Source organism: Aythya fuligula, chromosome 2 (assembly GCF_009819795.1).
Source record: "Aythya fuligula isolate bAytFul2 chromosome 2, bAytFul2.pri, whole genome shotgun sequence".
Lineage (NCBI taxonomy): Eukaryota > Metazoa > Chordata > Aves > Anseriformes > Anatidae > Aythya > Aythya fuligula.
This window is the reverse complement of record NC_045560.1, coordinates 33,399,178-33,408,072: the sequence shown is the minus strand read 5'-3', so window position 1 is coordinate 33,408,072 and position 8,895 is coordinate 33,399,178.

Genomic DNA, 8,895 nt, shown 5'->3' with positions numbered 1-8,895 from the left:
CTGCTCCCTCCCACAGAGGTGATGGAGGGGGCCAAGAAGCATCCTCTGGACTAGGGTTAGAAGCACTGGCAGAAGCAGGCAGCGGCCGGCCCCGAGGCTCCCCTACCTCCTCCGGTCCGTCCCCTACCTCCTCCGGTCCGTCCCCTGCCTCCTCCGGTCCTCCCCCCGCCGCTCCGCCCGCGGCAGCCCCCGGGGCGGGGATGGAGGGAGGGGACGCACGGGCGGAGCTGCCGGGCTTGGAGGAATCCGTGCTAATTGACGGCACCTATAGCTCGGCGCCTATACATAGCACGCTCTCCCTGTCACTGCCTCCCCGTCCCCTTCCTCGCCTTCCCGTCCCCTGGGGAAAAGGTTTGCCAAACCGCCTGGTAAGCCCCCGGCGGGTGGGAGCTGGGAGCCTGACCCACCGCAGCTCCCCGCTTCCCTCCCGTGCTCTCCGGGGCTCCCCCTGCGGAACGAGGCACTGCATCCTACTGTAATTTCGAGCTGCTCTTTGGCTGGCATTTTTATTTTTGCAGAAAGAATAAGGAGAAGGCACCGGTGGTTGCCTTCACAACTTCACAGCTGCTAGAGCTGCCCAGTTAAGCACAAACAACATATCCCCATTTGAAGACTTTTCAAAGTTTTTCAACCCACTGAAAGCAAAAATCTGTTGATGTTCAAGAAAAACATCCATTATGTCAGCTGCAAAGAAAGCCGGCTTTATTTAGTGAGTGACAGTGATTTCCCTCCGAGGTTTGCACTTAGCAGCTGCTCATTTCTTTTTCTGCTTTTAGGGTGGTCAGCCAAGCTGCTGGTCAGCCAGGCTGCAAAGAACCTCTGGAAATGGCTTCTCATCACAGCAAAAGTTGCTTTGCACCATGTAACTAAAGCAGCAATAGCCAGAAGACCTCCATGATCATGAAGGGCTTTCAAACACAGATAGAACCTAGGAGAAACAAAATAATGAGCAGGAGTTGAACTCTACTCCCAACGTAACTTAGAAACCAGCACCTGTATGTATGTGAGCCAAGATCTGACTGTTCAAAGCCTTGCTCTGACCCTTATGAAGCACTCTGGAAAACTGAGCACAAGTTTTGAGGTAATGCCTCCACTGCATGTCGGGCTGCCGCCCAACAGATCCTTGAAGCTGTTCTTCCTTCTTGTTTTGTAAAAGGAACAGTAAAGCCCCTGGATGATTTTTTTTTTTTTTTCTTTTCTCAAATTCTTCTGCAGTACAGGGGACGTTAAATTTCCTCCCTTGGTTTCTTTTCTGTGAAAAGAAACTCTATCTGTACAAAGGGATTGCTTCCCCCTCTGCAGGGGCCAGCAGTGTTCCTAGAGCCTGGAGTTGGGCTCTCACCCATGCCATCCATTTCAAGCTCTTCATGCTTCATTTGATCAACATTTAGCACATAACAAACTTTTGGAGCACTTTCCAGCTTTTTCAAGGAAACAGCAAGAGAACCATTTGCTTTCAACTCCTCTAGCTCTTTGGAGCTATCGATCTGCACAGTATAGCTCCTCACTGCCAGGCTTGATCTGCTTTTCCTTTCTGGAATCACACAGTGGCAGAAAAAAAATAGCTGTCCTGGATAAGTGCAGAGGTTTTCAAGGCTTGCTTCCCTGCAGACAAACCTTTCAGAACTGTCTACAGGCTTAAATGGGCACTTGTGAAAAAGCTTCATCTATCTATCTTTTGAAGGCAAGTAATTTCCCCATGTCCATGGGAGAAATAACTGCAGTGAAGAAGATAATTCTACCACTAAACAAGGGATAAAAATCCAAAAGATTGGCCCTAAGTTTCCTGACTTCTTCTGTAACCTCAATGACTGACAGGAAATGTCCCCAAGTTTTATTCTCCTCATTCTTTGCTGTCAATTCGTTTCCTTAAATCTTGTCTCAAACAGTTCAGCAAAGCTGAAGGTCTTGCAGTGCTATTTGGCAAGTATAGTTGAAAGCTTTAACTTTGGTAGCTATATCAGCTGTAGCATGATGAATAGATATTCAGCAAGATATGTAGAGGGAACATTTGAATCTCTCAGCTGGATAGTCAGAAGGAAAATTAACAAACAATTAACAAATTCAATGGTATTTTGAATTCATAATGTTAAGTCTTGAGGGACACGAGGTGAGAGTTGACTTGATGTACAGGAGATAGATAATGATCTCTAAGGTAGAAGTAGTGAAGTAGTTGATCTTTTGTTCTTTGATATGAAAAAGATTAGTACCTTCATAAAAAGCTATTTCTGACCCTTATAATTAATTCCTTTTTATAGAATATTTATGGTGGCTAGTTCAGCTAAGAGATTACATGGGACGTTCTGTGAAGGCATTTAAGTGAAGGGATTCATGCAGATTGTTGTGATACAGGAATTTACTTTCTTTTTTTTTTTCAATATGACAAAAAGGTAATCCCCCCAATTCCTTCTCTGATCTTGTGACAAATTTGAGATCTGTTACCATTTTGCCCACTAAATTTCACTTCTGTTTTTCCTCAGCATATCACTGCTGTTCAACTGGCAGTTGTTTGCAATAAATATTTGTTTCAGTCATTTTTTTCTTTATTTTTTTTTTCACTGCATGTGTTCCTGTGTATTTTCTAGACATCTACTCAAGAGCAAGATAAACTTTTTTTTTTTTTTTTTTTTTTTTTTTTTCCTCTTTCCTTCAGGCTACAAGCAGAACTTAAAAGAAAGGAAGTGATCAGGTAGAGAGAGGACTACATTTAGCATTTTTGCTGATAATGTCTTTTTATATATTTTCTTGTTATATACTCCAGTGCTCTCCAGAGAATGCTTCATATTTGTTCTCCTGGATGATTAGTTGGCTCCCACTGATTAATTAGAAAACAATCGAGTAAGTACTAAGATTCTAAATGAACGGTTAAGTTCTTAAACAATTTTTTATTCTAATAAACATTTTTTTATTCTAATAGCATGGTAACAGAATACTGTGCTAAAACCAAAGATAGAGGCTATAGCACAGTCATAACTAAAGGAAGAACAAAGGTGCAATCAGTCATTATTACTGGCTAGATAGCAACAATACATAGCAATCAGCGTGGTTTCTAGGTGACTCACAATGGCACAATAGTTTTGAAATTTGAAGTACAAAAAGACAAGGCTACCCAAAGGTCTCAGTATCACTTTCAGAAAAGGTTTCATATCTCTAGTTTAACAGAAGTGAAATTTATAAACGGTAACATGGAAGCATGAATTGTACTCGACATGAAAGCCATAATGACCATGAGACATCTGAATTACATCACTTGAACTATTTCAGTATGTTGATATTGGAAGACAGTGTATGGACAGGTCTGCCCATATTTAAGAATGGGATCTTAAATGTATTGCTATTTCATGTCTTAAGCTCTTGCTATTTAAACAGAAGTATTTTTATTCCATCAAGGTTACTGACTTGATTTCTGAGTAGTTGCATGCTGCTATGAAAGAGGAGAGGAAAAAAAGCTGGTTTATCTATCTGTCTATCTATCTGTCTATTTATTTATTTATCTTTCACTGTAAGTAGAAGAATCTTTCTGTTTTATGACAGCGTAAAAATTAAGCCTGTCTTAACGTAAACAGATGGTAACAGATCCTGGATGACTGACATTTACTATGCCCACGCACAGCTCCCAGAGGACTCTACTTTCAATGTATTCCAGTGGAAATCCAGCAGTTTAGGGATGCACTTTCCAGTTTTACAGAACTTTTAGTACTGAATCTAAGACTTCTGCTTCTCATCAAGATAGAAGGAAGCTGCCTGTGCCATGTGCATGAGCAGTGTTTTTTCAAAATTTAAAAGCATAAAAAAGGGACATTAAAAAAAAGCATAAAAAAGCAACTGCAAAGGGACAATCCTACATATTAACCATTTCCTTATAGCTCCAAATGGGATCTGCTACTTTTCCTACTCCTCTATGATCATTTTATATCCCATTCAGGTTTATCCCTATAATTATCTTTAGTCTCCTGTTTTGTAATGTACTCTTTTACTATCCTTCTTCTGCTAGTTATATATTTTATCATCCCTCTCATCCCACTATAAAGTAATTCCTGACTCCTTCAGTTAGTTAATTACTTTGACATCTTTTTCCTTTGCCAGCCTGTACTAAACACCTTTAGCAATAGCGGAAAGTGGCAGCGTACTTTAATGATGGCTCCAAATAAAAACCTAAGGCTTTAGGGGAAAAAGGTACACAAGCCAAGTGTTTCTACCTCTAAAAAAACACCACTTTTCCCATGTCTAGTTATGGAAGTTTCCTGTTATGAACTGGTAAAATAAAGTGACAAAAATGTGCCATGCCTAAGAGGTCAGAGTAAACATGATAAAATATGTGCCTAAAAAGTTAATTAACTGGTTTATCGCTTTCTTGGTTTTGTTCCACTAACCTGTAATTTTATGTATTAGTTCCCTAGGTTTTTAAAACTGTAAGCAGAAGTGTATTTGTAAGGTTGAAGTAGAATTGACTAAAACGAATTATAAAGAGGAGGCTATTTTTAACGCTTGCTGGCAGACAAACATAAAAACCACTCGTAGCTTCTGAAGATGCACACACATCACTTACACGCATCTTACCCATTAGAAATAGTTGAATTTAGCAGATTGAAAGAATGGCTGTGAAAATAAATCAATACCTCATAATTTCAATTATATTAAAAACAAACAAACAAAAAAAACCAACAAAACAAATAAACAACAAAAAACAAACAAACCCATATATGTCCAGGTCTACAGAGAGCATGCTTCTCTTAATGCTTGATTTTAGGTGTTTTAAAAATCTTCCAAAATTTTGACAAATGTGTCAACACTAAAAGGTCAGCCAACTTTGAAATTGGGTTCCCAAGACTTTCCTTTAAAATGTAAAAAACTGCCATAAAGCTGTGTATTGAACTTAAACCAGCTTAAAAATTAACACTTAGCCAGGTTTCAGATCAGCAGTACAAACATTTTTTAGGAACGCATCCTGCCCTGCAAATTTATGCTCTGTTTTAAACTCTGCCCTGGAATATGCTTCTATAACTTGGGGTAACATAAAGACCTTGTTCAACTAATAAATACTTTCCAAAAAAGTTTGCCACCATAAATATTTAAGATGGGCCATTCTTTTGTCAAGTTTATGTGTTTCTATGATGATTTTAGCAAGAAGTAGAAGATTATTAATACAACAGGCTGTGGCATTTGAGAACACAGTAAGAATGGTGCAATTTGCAAGTTTTTGAGTGAGATTGCTTAGAAGTTCCAGTACCTCTGCAAACTTCCTTCCACTGTAAGACATTTTGGCAGGATTTAATGACTTTCTAAAATTCCAAGTGGCACAAAGCCTGTAACATTTTCTGTTGTTGTGGCAATGGCATTTTTTTTTTTAATTAACTGTAAGACATATCTGAAGGTATATAATGGAAACCTTGGGCTAGGATACAATGTAGGGTAGAGATGTCAGAGAAAGTGAAAAAATCTAGAAAAGCTGTAGGATATATTGCTGGTAGAGACAAAGAAACCTCTGAATATTTATGGTCTCTGGGATACTTAATTTTAGAACTGAATGGGTTTCTTCCTAGGGGAAAGTTTAAAGGTTGACATGATTTCTGTATATTATTTTTAATGAAAAGTCAAGTTAAAAACCATTATTGGAAGACATTATTAACGATGGTTCACAGCTAGACATTTTCCATTGATCAAAGTAGAAATTATAGGCAAAGCTTCTAGTCTAAAATTTACAAAGTTTATTAGATTGAGCACTGCTACTTAGTGCTGCACTATGTGAAAGAAATGCTCGTTTCCTCGTCTTTGGAAGTAGGAACTTTTTTTATCCTGGTTTAGAACAAACCAGGAAACAAACAAATAAATAAAATATGTACTAACAACAAACCAAAAAGACTTGAAAAATTTCCAAATAGCATAGCCTGTTAAAATTCTTTGTGAATATATATACATCTATCCCAAATACTTTCAGAGGACAGATAATTCCATGGCAACATGAGGGATCTTTTGACATTTTTGTTAACATTAAATCACTTCCATTATGGGACAGGCACGTGGAGCCAAATCCCAAAGTGTTGGGGGTTACCGATCTACCTTAAAAGACAAAAAAAAAAAAAAAAAAAAAAGAAAATGCCCTTAGTCATGTTCCCATCAGTGGGTTACATCACCAATCCAGCCACTGCCAATGACTTTTTTGGGATTGGAGTTAGATGATCTTCGAGGTCCCTTCCAACCCAAGCCATTCTATGACTCTATGTCTTCTAACAGTTCTGCTAGAAAAATGTATCTTGCTGTCCTCTCCTTTGGAAAGTTATTTGAGCAAGGATAGCATATAGTAGCCATTGGTCTCCCCAGCATTTGCAAGGCTCAGGATATTGGGAAATAATGCATGTAGTTTTGGAGAAAGGAAAAAAGGATGGAAAACAGGGACATGGAAAGCATAAAAAAGTGAAAGTGACATCAAGAAGCTTAATATGAATTAAATATGAATTTTACACCTGAAAAAAAGTCACTTCAGTATTTGCTACCTAGCTGCATTAATTTATTAATTTCTATTTAATAAAATATAAAAATAATTTCAGAAAGTTAGAGTAATGGTATTGAATGTACTTTAAAACTGCAGGATAAACTACTCTATTTAGCATTATATTCTGTTTCACAAAGTAGATCACGCTTAAAATACTAAAAGGGTAAAGTGAAATATGCATACTCATCCTTAATTTCTGGTGTTAAATTGTTACATCTGATATTATACCTCAACAATAGCTAAGTGGAGAACTAAGTTCTTATAATTAATCTAGAAAATGCTACTTGAAAACAATTCTAAAAAAAAAAGAAGTACCACAATATTAAAATCTGGGTAATTAAAGCATTTTAGTTGGTCAGATGAACCTACTTTGAATTATGACATATTTTTTACTTCAGTTAGTAAGGTTGTTTGATAATCATTGCATTCAAATAGATCTTAAATAGGTTGTTCCTCAAACATAATAAAAATAATTGACTTTAGGTCTGAATTAGAAGAGAGGAAAGATGATTCTGTCCTGCAGTACTAGAAGTCACAAATTTTCAATTCCATCTTCTTTTGGAAGATGGAAGAAGCAAGTTGTTTTCTTGGTATTTATTTCTTCCTCTGTGAAATACTACTACTTATTCTCTTCACAAGTACCGTACTTCTTGATGGCTTGCCAAAAAATAAAAATAAAAAAAATAAAAATAAAAAAAAATCTGTTAGTATGAAAAAGCCCTAGCATTTAGTATACTTCTATAATTAGCAGTTTGGTATGAGACCAAAGTTATTTAAGTACAAGACAATGCAGGAGCTCATTTACATTTCACTAAGAAGAAAAGCTCAGTATAGTTTATACAAGTTGAAGTAGGTTCATTCATTGTTTCATTCTGTTCATTTCCTGTCTGCAAGACAATCATGACACTTCTATTATTTACTTCTCCCTATAATTTTTAAATTTTGTGTGCACACAGTGGGTGGGTGTTCCTATTCCTTATGTTAGCGAAGTTTTTCCTTCAGTTGCTCCTTCAATATTGTCAGGAATAACTAACTTCCATTCCCAAGACCTGAACAAACCCAATGAATCCATGATGTCCATGCTGAGCTAGAATCTGCTGTTTTAATTCCCTGCCGGGAGCCTGCCAGCTGGGAAACGCTGACCAGCAAGTGCAGGTCTTAATTACACAAATCCAGAAGCTGCTGCCAACCTTTCCCCATTGAGAAGCGTTTGCTTTCTAGTGTTCTTCTTGATGAACAGATTATCATTCAAACATAATTCATTGCTGCTTTATAAGTAATTAAATGAAGAAACCTTTTAAACTCAAGGGAATTTTAATAGGTTACTTGCAAAATGTTATTGCAGGCAACAACTTGTACATGATTTTAGTTCCAAACCCACCAAAAAAAAAAAAAATACAAATCAGCATTGTAAAAGTGTCAGATTAGTGCCTTACAGGCTTTGCTGGCAGAATTAAGTTCTAAATTCTAGATGTGGGGAAATGTTACTCATTTTTTTCCTTTTCCATTTTTTTTCTTAGAAAAATTTACAAGTGAAATATTACTACAAAACTTTTTATAAGGATTTTTTTTTGCAAAACATTTACATTTTTTACCATCAACTATTTTTCTGTTTCAAAATCATTATTTAGATTTAATACCCTATGCTGCACATCAATTCTTGCGGGATGACAATTCAGTGACATGCATAAAAAAACACCACAAGGCATTAAAATGAAGACTTAAATACAAATATTGTTGCAATAAAACAGTTATAAAATTGAAAAATAGGACCTAAACATCATGCTTACCTAACTCTGACAAATTAACTTTTTCTCCTAGATTACACACTTTTATTACTGCTCTCATGAAAGAATGTGATAAATAATGACTTAACACCAATTTCTAATGTAATCGGCAACACATACACAAACCTAACAAAAAAAAAGTATATCGTAAGAAAAAAACTAGTCTAACACTGGAGTTCTACCATGGTAAATACACTTTGCACTGATAATTACAATAAAGCAAATTTTTTAACGGTGGCAAAGGGAATGAACAGTGAAATGCCATTAAACAAGATACTACTGCACATCTGTGCCCTATTACTTACAACAGCTATATCCCACTGAGTCAAATAAAGGACGTTGAAATTTACGATCCTTTTAAGACAGAAAAGTGGATTCAGAATGGTATGCAGAACAGACTGTCAAAATGCTTCTAATTTCATCGGTAAAATGTGCACCTGCTAACACAAGTTAATGTACTTTAGATGCTAGGAACCCAACCAGATTTAGATTTTGATACATCTACAATAGGGATTCACCATCAATTAAAAATGACTTCAGTTTCCTATCTGCATATGTAAGTATGCATGAACAAATTATATACGAAATGGTTGTGCAGAATGCTCATAACTTCAG